At 54.7% G+C, this 16,871-nt stretch overlaps 1 protein-coding gene across 3 annotated transcripts in view; it reads right to left on the minus strand.

The window, feature by feature from the left end:
• RAI1 (retinoic acid induced 1) overlaps positions 1–16,871 on the minus strand; it is a 78,889-nt gene that overhangs the window by 61,414 nt on the left and 604 nt on the right. The gene's annotated exons all lie outside the window — the stretch shown is intronic.

Raw genomic sequence — 16,871 nt, forward strand, 5'->3', positions numbered from 1 at the left:
AAGAAAACAGGGAGCTATTGGAGATTTACCTCAGAGAATATCATCAAACGGGGACCTTCTGTGGGGAATTTTATGTCTCTGTGCCCAATTTATAACCAGCACGGAGGTGTGGTGTTAGTGACAGCCAGTGCTGAAATGTCACAGTGCTTAGAAGTCATTAGCTGGGGACACAGGGAGAGAGAAAGAGAGAATGGAGGAGGGGACAAGGGAGAAATGGGGAAGGAAGGAAAAGGAATTAATTTAATTAAAAATATCTTTAGAGCCTGTCTCTTGATTTGTGTGGTTTTGGGGCTTGGCAGAGATGCTGAGAACGGTGTGGAAGGAAAATCAAGGTTGCTGGGGCTTTTTGAAGCTGATAAAAAAAATAAGCACACTTTTCATGTTCAGGAAGATAAATCCCCATTTTCTCAGTCTCAAGACAATCCAGTTATTTACTGACAGTTTTACTGTGAAATAAAAAGGGCTTTAAGCTTCTTTCTACTTGATGTCTCCATAGCCTGAATATTATTAGATCCCAGCCTGGTGCAGCTGGAGTTTTGGTTAATAAATTTAACGTCATTAGACAGAAAAGCCTTCTACTGAATGTTGCAATTCTTTTTTTTTTTCTTTTTTTTTTTTTTTCCCTGCTGTTGCAGTCAGACTGTATGTAGGTGGTAAGAATCAAAAGAAAGGAAGTACGCTTGGCAAATAGGGGAGTGCTAAAAAAAGGTTTCGCTGGGGCTCGAGTTCGGGTGTTTTTTGCCCATAGACGAGGCAGGGCTGAGCCCCCACGGGCGGACGCACCCCACTGCCGCGGCGGCTCCATCTCTCTGCAAAACACTCCTGCTTTCCCAGCGATGGAGTGTCCTGGGGTGCTCGGCCCACCCGAGGGGACAGCACTGCGGGCGGCCATGCTGCCAGGACAGCGTGGTCTCGTGTGGTGGCGTTACACCGAGGCAGGGGCTGCGCTTAGGGTGGCTTTTCTGAGAGGAAAAGTCTTCTTTTCCACCCAAAGTCTGCCTTGGGGCCATCGCAAGGCCAAGGGTTGGCGCAGCAAAACGCGCCTCGGCGGGACAAGGAGGGAAAACAGCCATGATGGGGTGCGTGAGGAGAAGGCAGATGGCGGCGGGGCCTCTGTCTTCCCCCATGGGGAGCCAGGCAGCTGCGGCCCCTCGGAGCAGGGCTCACTCCCATGGAGGGAGAGCTCCCACCCCAAACCAGGCAGGGCCCCGTTCTCCCCTCAGGGTAGCCTCCATCTTGCGTCTCCCCCTGCCACCCCCTCTCCTCAGCTGCTGCCTTCCCGCTGCTGCCCTGCCATGACCATGCACCTTCTCCTGCCAGGAAACATGCCGGCTGGGAGGAAGACACCGAGGAAGACGCCGAGGAAGACCCGCAGCACTCTCATCCCCCTGCCACACACCCAGCCCGCTTCTTCCCCAGCTCCTGCCTCGCCACAAGCAGATGGCTGCCATGGCTGGGCCCTCCTTCCCCACTGACAAGCCTGAAGCGTGGCGGGGTTGGGGAGATGCTTAATTTTGGGGAGCTGGTCCCTGCAGGTTGGCTAAAACATGTCCCACATGGTGGGTTTCTAACCCCAAAACCCCACGGGTGTTGCGGACACCAGGAGAGGGCTTTGATGGCAGGAGCTGGGCCCTGAGTCACCTCCCACCCAGCAGCTCCACGGCCGCGAGTTTCACCCCATGCAGAAAGAGCCTCCACGTCCGAAATAAGCCTTTTTACAAAATAAATAGCGGTGGCTGGAAGTGGAGAAGCAGAAGAAGGGTCTTGGGGAGATAGCGAGGGACCAGGGCTGGCGGGGCTGGGCAGGGACGGTTGCGGAGCCGGGGGCTGCCGGGACGGGAAGGAAGTGGTTGTTGTGGGAGTAACGTCAGGAAGAGCCTCCGCTGGGGCCCGGGCGGGCAGGGAGAGGGGAAGATCAGAGAGTTCACGGGACGGGACGGGGAGGAAGCGCTCGAGGGAGAGGAGGCTGAGGGGAAGGGTCCGGTGTGGGGACAGGGAGGGGGCTGAGCCCCCGGGCAGCGGTGTGCTGGGACACGCCAGTCCTGGGAGCACAACCGACCCCAAAACGCTGCTGGATTCGGTTTAGTCCCCTGCCCAAAGCCATTTCTAAAAAAGGTTGTGTTTTTTTTTTAAATCCCCCTCCTCTGGTGAATAAAAGCAAAACAAATAATCGCAGGAAGCGAGGCCGGGTAATTAGCAGCAGATGGCTCACGATGACAGGTACCTTCATACCTGTGCACCCCTACTTAACAGCCCTCGCACTTGGAGGTGCTCCCAGATCCGCTGCTCTCGCCAGCTGAACAATCGCAGCCCGGCTAGAGGCACCGATACGGGAGCGCAGACAGCAGCGCCGTGAGCTGCTTTAGGGAAATCCAGTTTAGAGCCAAGGCAATGCATGCAGAGTCATTAATCTAGGTCTAGTGCCAATAGGGATGGCTTTGCATTAGCGCCGGGCCCCTTTGTAGTTCAGACAATCAGTCGTATTCAAACAGCGCGAGATAACACTGCAGAAAGCTGAGACCATCGCAGCTCATTCCTCCTGTAAGGGGCGGGGGGAGAGGATTTACAGGCAAAATAGCATTGCATTAATGGGACTGCTCAGTATTCTGCACAGACGCTGGCGGATAATGTCTTTGCAAACTAACTGCAATAAATTAATTAAATTAATCTACTATGCCGTGCTTGTCCCCACCCAACATCAAATTCAAGGATGATCAGGGCTTGCCTTATCCTCCGTAGCCTACGAAAGAATCTGATCTCACTTGCTCTAGAGTTTCTGAGGCACTGAATTGCAAAGTACCACCTGCCTCACTAAACTAATCACCAGCCTGGTGGTTTAGATCACATCAGTTTTACATGTAATTAAGACTGTCCAGGAGGGCATGCAGCTGCTTACATGGTCGTTCCCTCTTATACAGCAACGTGCCTCCTGCTCAGATAGGTGCAATTAAACAAGCCTGTTCACAGTCATTAAGCATTAATGCACCTCATTAGCATAAGAACTGGAAGAAGCTTTGATGCAGGGAACCCCGCAGGAGAAGGAGATAGAGAGAGATGTACAGACAGACAGGAAGGCGAAGGGCTGGGCCACCACCTCCTCGTGGCCCCGACCAACCATTCCAGCTCCATTTCTCCAAAGCAATGAGCCATGCAGTGCCCTCCTCCCCAGAAATGGGACTGGGTTATCTTTCTCTCCCCCTCCCCCCCTTTCTAAATTATGCTGGTGGGAAAAAAAAAAACAAAACCCAAAAACAAAACCACAACACAAAAAAACCCACAACCAAACTGTTGGGATATTAACCTAGCGAATCCATTAATAAGCTGAACTCTCTGTTGGCTTTGACACAGCACACTAAAGCTTTAAAGAGACAGGGCCCCAGACACTGGAGATAGGGGCAGAGACAACAGCGCTAACAAAGAGCCACTGTTGCCACGGCCGTGGCCATCTCGGGTAGGTCCAGCTGTCTTTGGTGTTCTGTTTTCCAGACACAAAGAGCAGACTGAACCGTTTTGGTCTGAATGGCTTTCATTTGATGGTAGAGAAAATGAGAGGGAAGAAAGAACCTAAGTAAAGTGTCCAGGAGAGAAAAAAGAAAAGAGCATGGTGTGCTGCAGGTCTTCAGTGAGAAAGGCTGCAGCTCCCCAGAGCACAAAATGGGGCTGTCTCAGGGCGCAAAGGAAAGGCGACGTCGTGATTTCGGAGCAGTGCGTGCCACCGCGAGCGAGGAACTGTGGGTAAGCAAGGATGTACGCTCCAGGGGAGCCGGGACGGACGCTGCCTGTCTCTTACATGCTTGCCCAATGCTTTTGCACAGCAATGCACAGGTCTCTCAGCATTGCCAGACCACAGACAAGAAACAGCTTGTCTAACTTGGTTTTAATCTCAAGGGAACAACTTGTGTTTGTACAGCTCCTGGCACCACCGGGCTCAGAGCCCGTTAAGAGACTCTAGCCTGGACCACTGCACGTTAGTATGCAGAGCCTCAGCAAGCTTTACTGTCACCACGGCAAGAAATGGGCTTGCACCGGGAACATGAATCAGCTGGAAAAAGTGACTTTCCGAGTGAAATGGCTTTAAGGAACCACCACACACATGTGCTACCACAGGGCTGTTCCAAATCCACACCTCAGCCCAAGCTGCATGCCAAGGCTCCATCCCGGGATGGGACGGGGATATGCCCACCCTGAACAACCCTTCTGCTGCAGCTGCAGCCTCAAGATGCCCAAGTCATGCCCTTGCATCTCTACCAGAGGCCAAACCTGCATCCGATAAGCTTGAAAAACAGTTCTGAAATGTCCAGTCTAGATTCCTCCATTATAAAGCGCAGCTCTGAAAGACAGAAATGGAACCTGAGACCTGTTAAATCCGTAGACCCACCCACTGGAGAGCCATGCAGGCTCGTCCCTACAGTACGCTCTCTGGCCCTCCATCTAGTCCAGTTCATAAGTGATAAAAGCATCCACGACTGCAGCTCTCATCTGGGAAGAAGAGCAAACAACCCAAGCAGATCTTACCACTGGGAAATGGTTTCTAAGGGTCTCCAGAGATATCCTCTTTCCTACGCTCATTCCATTAGTGCTGTGCATGCTCCATTGTCCCAGTCTCTCCCTCCTTAGTGGTTACATCCTACAAATACAAACAGATTTCGAATCCCCTGTAGCTATTTGGCCCACGTTGATAATAATTTTCCCTCCTTGAGCACCTTTTATCTAGAGATCTGGAAGCATCTCCCTGGCATTAATAGTTATTAGCTTCTCCACCATCATGCAACGTAGGGTTAACACCGTCACCTTTTACAGCTGAGGGGAACTCGGGCACGGTGCAGTTAGAGATTCAGTCCTGCCAAGCGGTGCATCCTCTCGTGCCCTATCGAATGGCACAGGGATGGCAGCGATCGGCCCCTTGCTGAATCGGGCCCTAAATGATTTGCCAACAGCGTCAGAGAGAGGAAGAGATCCCAGGTTTATGCCTGAGTCACCAAACCCTCTGTTTTCCCTTCTGCGCCTAGAGATGTCAATGGAAAGTCTCCCATGGACGGCAATGGGAAGTTCATGCTTTTTGAGTCAGTTAAAACAGCTTTTTTTTTCTTTTTTTGGGGGGCGAAGAGGCTTTTACTGCACAGTCATTTTGATAAACCGCGGAGCCGGGCTTTTACCCAGCAACAGGCTGGGAGAATGACTGATGGAGACCATGACCCCAGTGAACCACAGCCCTGCTCCCCCAGTCCCTTCCCATTTGCCTTTTGTAATTACAATTAGTAGTGGGGGCCGGCAGGTGGGGGGAAAAAAAAATAAAATAAAAGCCCCCCCCTGCCCCGCTCCCACCCCCTCATTGTCTGCGTGAGGCTGGCTAAGCGTCTGCACACTGCAGTCCTCTGCCCATTGTACTGCTGAGAACACGCGAACAGACGCTCTCGGGCGATGGGTTTTATTGAACGCAACTTCAATGGCAAATGGAAGGGGGGGGGGGAGGAAAAAAAAAAAAAAAGCCTTGAAAATCCATGCCAAAAAAAAGAGGTGGGGAGGGTGTTTTTTAATGCAATCAATGGCTCCTTCCTATAACTCTGCCTGTTGTGAGGAAATTTCTTTCCAGTAGCAGCCAGCAGCAGTCCCAAGGCTGTGACATTGCTGTAACGCTTGGAGCTCAGCTCTCTATCTCTGGCAGCAGCCCCGTCTTTTTGTCATTATTGGCTGTGATTGCAGGGGGTGCATGCCAGCTCGCCGAGTGCTGAGATATTGCTGTCTTCCCCTCCCTCTGGACAACCTGCCCTCGGAGAGGAGTTTGGGAGGGCGTGGGGAGGAGATGGGGGTGAAAGAGGGAGCTGAATTCTCTCTGCCTCCCCTGAGTAAGCTCCTATCCAAACCCACATGGATAGGTAGAGGTCCCCAAGGCCCTTTCGGAAAGCTCATTAGGAAAGTAGTGACAGATGCATTAGCTATTAAAAAAAAGGGGGGGAGAAGCTATCATAGAACTTTAAAAAAAAGCAGCAGCAGCCGCCCGACAGTTTTATTGCTGTCAGATCCTTTTTTTCAGTGGGCACGTTGCAAAGCAGGAGAGGTTTGGGGAAATATCTGACACATGCATGCTCTTCCCATGCTCTGGGCTGTCAATAATCCAGCCGGGGTATTTCTCACACCCCCAGGAGGGAGCTGCCAGCTCTTCCCATTGCCACTGCAGCCACTCACCCTCCTTATCCACCCCAGCACCTCCTGGAGAGGAGTTTTTGGGACAGGCACGTCTGGCTGTCCACGAGGCTGCAGGAAGAACCCGCTGGGATGCCATGGGGGACCAAAAAACCTGGGCGTCAGCTGCTGCCATCGCCAGCTCCAAGCTGCAGCCTGGGGAGGACAGGTCTTGGCATGAGATGTTTCCTCCTGATCTAAGCACGGGCCGCTGAGACGGTGATAGAGTCCTGCGTGCCGGGACCTGCCGTCCCTGCAAGCTCCGGCAACGCGCTCAATGGAAGGACGGGTACAGGTCACATTGTGCAACTGCATCAGATGTGCAGTCAGGCTCCCGGCCCCATCTCAGGCCCCACTTCGCTCCAGCACAAGGTTGCAACCCACAGCCCTCGGAACCTAGGGAACAGGCGTACACACATGCTAGCAGGGTGCACATCGGCAGAAGGAATTGCGTCCCTGCACCGAGGGTGAGCAACACATCTGGCAGCAGCTGGCAGCCACGGAACCTCACGTAGGGACTGGGGACCATGCATGGGGCAGGGTGGATGAAGACTGGATGCTCTGGGTGGTGGTCTGGGCTGGTGAGCTGCGGTGGGCAGGGGGGTAGATGATGGGAAGGATGGGGAGGCAGGATCAAGGTGATGGTGTGGGTTTGGTCCTCCCCATCCTATGAACCAAAAAGGCCACCACTGCTCATAGGCCTGCGTGAAGAGCAAAGCCCAGGTAATAACAGGAGAACAACAGATGTTGCACCTGCATGACGGCTCCTGAACGGCACCAGACAAGCTGGAATTCACATCTGAGCCGCAACGGCAAAGCTCTTCCCACAGACAGCGGCGGGAAGCGGGGATCAAAACACCGCTTCCACAACTGAGCTCCCAGCACCAGGTCTTGCCTCCACGCACCGCGTTTTCCATGTGGACCATCCTCATAGCTATGGAGGATGCTCACGCCAGGCACGAGTGGGCTCCCTCCGAGACCTCTGCATCCCTCAAAAAGGGGCACAGCTATTTCAAAAGCAACCAAAGGGGATATTAGAGGCAGCCATCAGCCCGCACCCCCCGACCTCCCCTCCCGCCACCTCCCAACCACAGTCAGGAGGCAGAAACCTCACCGGAGGAAAACAGCAGCAGCAGAAACCGTCCCCCTCAGTCGAGTTTTAAATGGCTCTCGGATCCCTTCAAACAAATCTAAATGCACCGATCCTATTGTGTGCATAAATCTTTGCACCGGGGCCTGCACGCCTCCACACTATTGATAAAGAGAAACGAGTCTTAAATATTTAATGAGCGAATAAACCCGTTAAGAGGATATGATTAACTGCACGCCACAGCTCTGCATTTAAGGTGTCCCTGCTGTACCTTTAGAGGGGTTTTATTTTTAAGGGAAATCGGCAGCAGCAGCTGGTGGAAGCGAGCAGCCAGGGTGTGCGGGTGCCGCACGAACAGAAACGCCGGCACAACGCTCCACTTCGGAGGCATAAATATGCCACGGGAGCCCGTGCTATTAAGGGGGGGGACGGGTGGGGCCGTATTGACTCAGCCCGATGGCGAGGGGGCAGAAAATAGAGCCAAGAAGGTTTTATGAGAGGTGGCAGGAGCCAGGCTGTCGGTTAGAGAAAACATCTGAACTCCGCACCTTTCCGTCTCACCTCGCGGCAGGAGGGGCTGCTGGGGGGGATCAGGAGACCTTGGGGCTATTTCCAGCTGAACCAGGGAGCTGGAGTGCGACCTTGGCCAAGTCACTTATGCTCGCGCTCTGCCTGGAGTCGAGCTCTGCACAAGACAACCGGAGTCTTGTCTGCTGCGGGTGTGGATCAAGGCAGTACGCGGAGCCAGGCTGGTCGCACGTTCCTTCCCTCCGCCTCCACCAAGCCGGCAGCAGCCTCAGCCCGCGGCCAGAGCACCGAGCAGGACCAGGGTACCAACTCACCGCCACACACGGGCCAGCCCACAGGATGTTTCTCAGGCACGCAGAGAGCCATCGATGGAAGATTTTATGAAAGCAAGTGCTATAAATGTCCCCTTGCTATGTGACTTCTTATGTTTCTAAATTATTTTGATCATTATTTTTACCAGAGCGAGGCGAATAATACAAAACAAACCACCGTGAATCATCACTCCAGTTTTTAGATATGTTAAATTTAGCTGTTTTGGTGCCACCTTTTTGTTTATATTCTCCAAGTGTTTCTTGCCAACAAGTTACCGGCAGGGATTTTTGCCCAGGAAGGGAAAAAAAAAAAGACAAGACAGACTGTTAATTTTAAGCGGCAACTAAAGATATTGGAAGAAAGTGAATTTCAAATTCTTAATTGCAACAGTTCCCTCCCCAAACCTCAAGTCTAAAAATTAAGCCTGCCCAATCGGGAAGCCGAAATCCATCATGTGATGTAAGATCCCAATTAAAACGACTCTCATTCTTGAGACCGAGTATTCACAAAAGAGCAAAGACCGCGAATTATTTGCAGAAATTATCTGGAGAACAATTTTGAATAATGAATACGATGGGGGAAATCGCAGTCACTTTGAATACTTAATGCAACTACAAAAATCACGAACAATTTGTGAATAGAAAAGAGGTGAAATGCATGGAGTAGATAATTTATCACAGTCCCGCCACCATCAGCGATTATTGCATACGAACGAGGCTCCTGCATGGCTGTAAATGCTGCAGAAATTAGCTATAGCGACTGACGGACAGATGGAAGTCATGCTTGGAAATACACCTAATCGAAGAGGCTGTGCTACCACGGCCAAGTAAGGGACCCACACGCCCGTGACCTAGTATAAATCAGGGCAAAATAACTCGCGAAACAGGATGTACAAAGCGACCCCAGGCAGGAGGAAGGGATGTTCTGGGTGATGCAGCCGAGCAGAGAGCAGCTGTAGAGGAAGAGGAGTGTCGCCCGGACACATGCTGGCCAAATCCCAAGAGGCACGAGGGCAGAGTAACATCGAGGACGAGCTTCAGGACTGCGCGATTGCGACTGGTAGAAGGGGTGGGAGACGCCTGCTCCCCCCCTGCGCGTGGCTGGCAAGCATGGCAACAGCAGGGAAAGGAGAGGCTCCAGGTAGGTCTGGATAAAACACGGGTGGATGCTGCTTCACCAAATGCTGGCTCTGCAATGGGAAATACCATCCCACCGGCAAGAGACTGCGAGCATCCAGACATCTGCAGAGTCTGAAGCTGAGAGCCGGGGCTTCACCAGATCCCGCTCTGTCTCGGCCACCTCTCCTCAAGCCCTGGGCTGAGCCAACCTCTGGCTTCGCCCTGAGAGCTGTTCCCGTGGCCACCTTTGATGCTCAGAGCATGCAGGACCAGAGAAGCAGGCACCTGCTAAAACCTCAACGGTCTTTCTTGCCCAGGAGCCAAACTCCAAGTCTTTGTTAGATTTACTTTATCACAGCATTAGCTTTGCGCTGCATCTGCCGGCACTGAACTTGGAGGCCAAACCCTCACCAGGCTTGCTTTTCTGCCAACGGGGTTCAGCTGGGAGGAAGGAGGAGCAGAAGGGAGAAGGCAGGGAGAGTTTGAGGGGCAGGAGTAAGTAAAGAAGGAGAGAGGGTGCTGGAGGACCTTGGGGACCGCAGCAGGGCATAGAGCAGCTTGGAGGAGGCACCAGCATGGAGAAGCTGGGCAGGAGGCCGCGGGATGATCATGACACTGCTGAGATGGAAGGGAACCAGCATCCCCGAGCAGCACTGACGGTAGGGTCAGCCATGCCACTTCAGTAACAGTTTTTTGCCTCTCTGGTATAGACTCTCTGCAGACCACCCATCCCAGCAAAGACCCTTTCAGCCCAGGCTGGAGCATCGTATGCTGGGAACCACGGTCTCTGAAGGGTGCTGCCACCCGCTTCAGCACAGGCAAAACCTGCTCTTGCAGTCGCTGCCTGCACTTCCCTGCAGAGCATTCAACTGCCCCCACGCCGGGCAAAGTCTGCAAACACGGCTCAGGCGGGGAGACGCTGGGCCTCTTCCTGCCCAAATACTGCGTGCAAGGCAGCACAGCAACGGTCTGGTAGAGATGGAGCTTTTCTACATCCCAGCCTGGTCAGCTGACGTTTATCAGGGTAACAAAAGGTTACAGCCCGATCACAAGACAGGCTGACAATGCATCTTCCCCTTCTGGGGAGGAAAGTCAAGCGCCAAAGTTGTAAAAGGAGTCCAGTCATCTTTCCTATCTTCTTTTGCCTGTAGTTTGACGTGTGCAGAGATGGTTCCTCTCACCTTCCTTTGAAACTAAAGAGGAAAGGAAAATGCAGACTACTCCGCATTTTAGGTGCAGGAATTAAAAAAAAAAATCAAATTCTTCTCATGTTTCAGGTCAAATATTCCCCAAAGCTTCTGTTGTGGTGCTCTAAGAAAGCAGAGGCTGGATCTCTTGAATTCACTTGAATTCAGGATGTTTCTATCAATTTGTACCAGCATTTCAACAAGCCTGGCTGCGTATGCACAGGAAAGCCTGGCTGTTATACGCCTGGACGGAGGCATCGAGAGAACCACTCATGAACGGAGAGTCATTATTTGTTATTAACTCACCTGGAATCTGTGATTTCTTACATGTTATTTTGCTACTTGGCTGTGGAATGAAACAGCTCCTTAAAAAAAAAAAAAAAAAGGAAAAAGCAAATCGTCCATCAGTGCAGGATCATCTTGCCAGTGGACTCTAGCAGGTCACCAGCAACCTGGACCAAAAGCAATTAAGAGTGTCCTGGTGGCTTCAGGGTTTTCTTCTTGTGCCCCTTTATTTACCATAGATTCCCTCTGCGGCAGCACTAAACCAGCCCCTGCAGAGATCGCCCTGCTCCAGCCTCCCGCTTTTCCAGGTTTGGGCAGGCGCTGGGTATGGCATTTAGCTGTTTTCAGAGCACAGGTATTTGCTTTACGTGTCCCCGTAGAACAGAGTCCCCTTGGAAGGCCGTTCCAGGCAGGAAACTGCTGCTGCTTCTGGTCAGGGAATCGCATGGGGAAAATCAGTTGCTCTTTCTTTTAAAAAAGCCTCCGAGCGAGGAGTTTGTTCTGGAGAGATGGAGAACTGCCGAGATCCCTCGGGCTCTGCTCCTGCCTGTCCGACGGATTCCCCCCAGCACCAATTTGGCTTGTACGGTGGTTGCTGTAATGATTTTTTGGGAATAATGATTTGTGGGGATAACAGCTTGCTGGGATAATGACTTAAGGTGCATAGGGCACCTCTGTGCCCCAGCTCTCTTACAGCACTTGCATGTTATCTTGCTGACTTTGCAGACAGGGAAACCGAGGCACAGAGCTGACTCCGGAGATGGCCGAGGCTCCAGCAATATCTCCAGTTGCAGCACTCAGGTGCTCCAACGATGCTGCCCACGTGCTGCGTTATCAGCGTATCGCCAACAACCCGGCTGAACTTCCCCAAGGTCCCCCGACGAGGGATCTCCTGCGTCCCCTCCATCCCCAACTCAGCCGCCGTGAGCTGCCAGCTTTGGTCCCTCTCTCTCAAGCACCAGTTTCTGTCTCTGGCACCCAACGGGCACCTTTTCCTGGCAGCCGGGCTCTGCCCCACTGATGCTCAGGGTACCACCTTTCTCCCCACCGTCCCCAGGAGGGCATCACAGCGGGGCTTGTGCATCTCTGCCACGGCTGGTGACAGCGGGGCGGACAATGACATTTGCTGCAGGAGCCTGACATTGAACCCAGCCAGTCAGAACGGCGGGTGTTTTGCTGGCAAGGGTAGCAGCTCCACTCCGACACCATCGGGCGAGGGGACAGGAGAGGGAGGGGAAAGGAAAAAAGCCGAAGCAGCAGCCAGACAGCTGCCTCTTCCTCCTCCTCCTTTTGTGCAGAAATGTGTTTTTGTTTGTCAGTCAAACAGATTGTTTTCTCCTTCTTTGCAGGCCAATTGTTTCTGCTCCTGCAAGATAAGGGATTGAAAAGGGCTGTATTTTTATGGCACTGAATCTAGGCCCTCTGAATTGGAGGGGAGACATCAAGTGGGAGGAGATTCCTGCTCAAACCAACACTCCTCTCCCCAGTTCCACTCTCCAATCCTATTTCCACCCCCATTTTCCTTTTTTCTCCTTCCTTCTCCCGCCTGGAGCTGCCTCTCAGCCCTCTCGCTATTTAATCTCCGTCTCTCTGGTGGGCTCGGGAGGTTTACGCAGCTTCGTCCTCTTTGCACCATCTGCTGAAAAGAAGCTGTCTTTCCCCTGGCTGCTCTGTCCGGTGGCTCCTCCTGTCATCCTCCCCCCTAAAAAGGGGAGAGCGGAGCTGGTGCCACCACACGTGTACGTCCAGATGAACAAAACCCAGGAGGGGATTTCCTTTTCTGGGAAGGTTTTGCCCAGAAAGCGCCTTGGAGAGCCAGACCCCAGCGTGGGGCAGGAGCGGGAAGCAGAGACAAGGGAGGAAAATGGTTAATAAGAGCAAGCCCAGGTCAGGATAAGACAGCAGGTTCCTCTCCCGGCTTCCAGAGCGGGCTGCAAGGAGCCTGTTTCCAGCCTTCTTCCTTTCTCTTGTTGGACTGCCCCAAATCCGCAATCCAGATGGGATGCCATGACTCACAGTGATGGAAACGCTGGAGCGGTGACCACTGAACGATCATTGGCATCGCATTCACGCCATCGGAGCAGGTCCCCACGCCAAGGGACCTGGAGAAGGTCCTTGCTCCAGGGATCATCAGGACTGCAGGCAACCCCAGCCCTGCAAGCGGTGGGGATGCCCGTATCCCAGGCACGAGTCCTTTGCTGCTGTGCGCTGATCACATCGCGCTTCCTTGTTCGGCGCTGAGGACCGGAGGGAGGTTTTGCCTCCCCTCCTCGGGGCATGAGAGCCTGGAAGGGGGCAGCGTGGTTCATATCCAACTCATAAGCCTCTCAGAGCTCAGGCTTGAGGACTGAGATTCACTCAATTAATTTTGCTTTGGCAAAAAGTCCATTTTTATTGCTATTTCATGCCTTCAGTATAGATTTTCCCTGCTCGTCTCAAAGGGATAATAAAACCCGACTCGTTCTTTTTATAAAAGTCTCACACTCCCTCTCTCACCAGGCTCTGTGTTCCCCAGCTAGAGATGTAAATTTAAAGGGGAAACGCTGTCATTTAAAACAAAACAAAACCAAAAAAAGCAACTCAGAAAGCCCATCTTTGAGCATATTCCAGCTCTCAAAACTAGGCCGTGCAACCGAAGCAAAAACCAAGCGGCTGCCTTCGCGCAGCAAAGCAGCCTCCCCGCAGCGATGCCCACCCTCCCGCCGGGGACCGGGGGTGACCTCCAGCCCTAGGAAGCTGCTCTCCATCTTGCTCGGCTGGCGGTGGCCCTCGGCTCGCTGGGACGTGTAGTTTTTGCCGGCTGGGTGCTGGCGAGCGCAGGTGGTGACCACTGCTTGGAGCCGGCTCTTTGCGCTGGGCTACGACGCCGGCTACCCAGCGCCTGCACCTGCCTCCCTCTTCCTCCTCCTCCTCCTCCGCACCGGGGTGAAAGCCTCGCTGCTGCTGGCCCCGAGCAGCTGTACAAGCCCTCCTGGGGAAAATCCCAAATCCGCGAGGTGCCGAGTGGTGGGCAGGTGGATTTTGAGTGTGTTTTCAGGTGGGCGGTGAGACAGGACGCCGGCAGGACGATGCTGCTCCCTCTGCCCCAGCTGGGATGCATCCTGCCCAGTCATCGCAAGGGCTGTAGCTGCAGAGCATCCCTCGGAGAAGTGAAGACGGGAAAGGGAAACTGCCTTTCCTCTGCCTCGTGCCCTGCTGCGGGGGATAGGATGCGAGCAGAAGCCAAGTTGCATAGCTGGAAGTCTGTCATTAGTGAGTGGCAGCGATCGCCTGGGGACAGGGTGGGGTCCCCAGCACCGTCAGTTTTTAAGAGCAGGTTAGATGGAGGTATCTGCCTGGCACGGCTGATCCAGCCCGCTAGGATGGACTCAAGACAGTTTCCTCTTGCCCTGGCCGCGCGTCTGATTCGGTAACGTGCATAAATCCGCCGTCACCGGGACTCTCCCTGCCTCGGCGGAAACCAGGAGCGAATCCAAAGCAGAGCGAAGCCGCGCGAGGCAAGAGGAGACGTGTGCGTGCCTGCACGGTGCCAGCCGGCACGCTGCCACCGTACCAGCCCAGCGCTCAGCCCTGTGCCGCAGCACGGGACCGGACCAGCCGCAAACAGGCCGAGGGGTGACAGCCAAACCCTTCACGTGCAAATGTTTCTCCTTCTCCCCATCCTTTTCCCTTTGCCTGCACCCCACTGCAAAGCTGCCTGCACACCTCAGCTGCCGGGAACCGAAAGCCCTGCCTGCATCTGGCAGGGCAGGCAGCGCCCACGGCGAGAGGAAACCCACAGCTCGCTCTGTTCCTGCAGGTGTGCCTCCAACCAACAAAAGTTTTCAGGCAACTCACGCTGGGATGGGCAGGAGAGGAAAGACGAGGGTGAGGAAACCCCCAGCAATATCACGCTCCCTGGCTAACTGATGGCCCGTCACCTCCAAGGCTCAGCTTGCCGTGCCCCCGGCAAGGCTGCGGTATGGCTCCATCAGTTAAACCAAAGTTGTGCCGTTTCCTCTGATGGCAGAACAAACCGTCCTTCCCCGCCGCGAGCTGCCAAGCCTGTGGGATGCTACAGAAAATAATTCTGCAGCTCCCCCATTTTGGGGGAAATCAGTCAGGGTCCCTAGATTTTCCCGAAGAGCCCTCACAAGACCCGACCCTCCGGGCTGTAAAATCCTGAGCGAGCTGTGACAACCTCTGCAGCTCAGGCAGAGGCGAGAGATGATTAAGACTGGCTGAAATCTCACAGGACTCTGATGTCTGAGAGGCCCCATGCAAGACAGAGAAACACCCTGGGCTGCTCCTTGCAACCCACGACTCCCCTCACCTTAGCACAGGGCTGAAGGGAGACCGGGGACGGAGCGAGGCCAGGAACCAGGTCACTGCCGCTGGTTTCCAGGCAGCAAAGGTTTGGAAGAGCAGAGGATCATTTAGCAGAGCGACAGTGAAGGTTCAGAGCAGAACCTTCAAATTACACGCTACAGAGCACTTTTCCTGCCTAAAAGGTCTCTGAAATGACTGTGGCGGCTCTGAAACGAAGCACTCTGTATGCAATTGTTCCCTGGGGCTTGCAGAGGAGACAGAGCCGGGAGAGGAGAGGTGGGTCTGCGGTCCCTGGCACGAGCAGCTCCTCATCAGACGAGGATGCACGCTTCTTCTGGGCTCCACGGCACAGCCGTGCCGCTTCCCTAAATCTCCCCAGCTGTTTCTACCGGTCGTGGTATTTTTTTCTTTTTATTTCTCACTTCCTGCCTTGAACTTCACACAGCTCCCGGCCCCGGGCTGCAGAGCTGCTGCTCAGGGTGCGGGTGCCCCCAGCCTGGGCTCTGAGCCCCGTGCGCAGACCCACGCTGAACCCCCCCCCACCATCATTGCTCTCGCCGTGCCTCGAGGCAGACCTCAATCCCATGGGGAACATCGAGAGCGCTCAGGGGGAACGTGTCCTTTTCTCCATCTCACTTGGCTCCTTCCCATCCTTCTCCAATCCATCCCCCAGCAGCTCAAGGTCCATTTTCATCAGCCAGTGACACACACCAGGAGCTGCGGTCTCAGCGCCGGCTGTGCACCTGACCGTGCAGCGCTGGGGCTCCATGCAGAGCCAAACCCCGCCTCATCCCCCGCGGGTCCCCCCACCGACACACGGGTGACAGCACCCACATCCGCAGAGCCACCACGGCGCTGCTCGCCCACCTGGGGAACACGAGCTGCCACCCCGGGGAAGGCGGCTGCACCGTCCCGGCAGCTGTGGGGTAGGAGTGCTCTGCAAAGTCCCGGCACCCAGCAGAAAACCATTTCTGGACCCTCAAAGAGGCTCCAGCGATGGCCAAGAGCTGGGGCAGCTGGAGCTGAGCTGGGGGAGCCCTCTGAAGGTGCTGGCACCACCAGAGATGCCTTCTCTCCACCTTGCACAGGGCCCTAGGAGCCCTCTCCCACGCAAAAACCCCACTGTTGTTTTTGTTCCTCCAAAACATCACTTTGGGAGGTCACCTGAGGGCACCAGCCAGGGCACCGCTGGCAGCCAAAGGGAGAGCAGGCCACCAGTGGCCACAAGAGCTTTTGCAAACCCAAAGCTTTTGCTCACATCTAAGGGACGACATCGCGCTCCGTCAAAGGTGGCGGGGAACAAACACACACCCCAGCAGCTCCCCGCTCTGACGTCAATGATAAACCTCCGGCAGGTCTGCGACGTCAGCTGCGACGCTTCGCCACCGGCCGGAGAGCCCTCGGGATGCCGACCCCTGGGCCGGGGGAAGAGGCCGGTCAGCATCTCCGTTGGGATCCCTGGCTGTGCATGCACCGCCATGCTCAGGCTGCTGTTCCAGCTGCACATTTCCAGGGGGTGGTGGGACGGACACACACACACACACACAGACACTGAAACGGAGCTGGAATTTAGCAGCTTCAAATCAGCTGCAGCAGAAGGGCTCGGGGGGGGGGGGGGCCGGGGCTCCCAGCCCGCCTTCCTCCAGGGGGGCTTCAGCTGCACCAAGTCCCTTTCGCATCCCCGCGCTGCCAGCCGGGAGCACCGCGGCCACCCACGGGCTGCGCCCACCCGTGGGGCCGGGGCTGCCGGGGAGACCCTCGCTGCGCCCCCCCCCGTGACGTCACCGACCTAGGGCCAGGCTCGCGCTTGGGGGGGGGGAGATCGAGGCGGGGGGAGGTCGAGGGGGGAGCGGGGGGCCG

Source organism: Ciconia boyciana, chromosome 13, assembly GCF_034638445.1.
Source record: "Ciconia boyciana chromosome 13, ASM3463844v1, whole genome shotgun sequence".
Lineage (NCBI taxonomy): Eukaryota > Metazoa > Chordata > Aves > Ciconiiformes > Ciconiidae > Ciconia > Ciconia boyciana.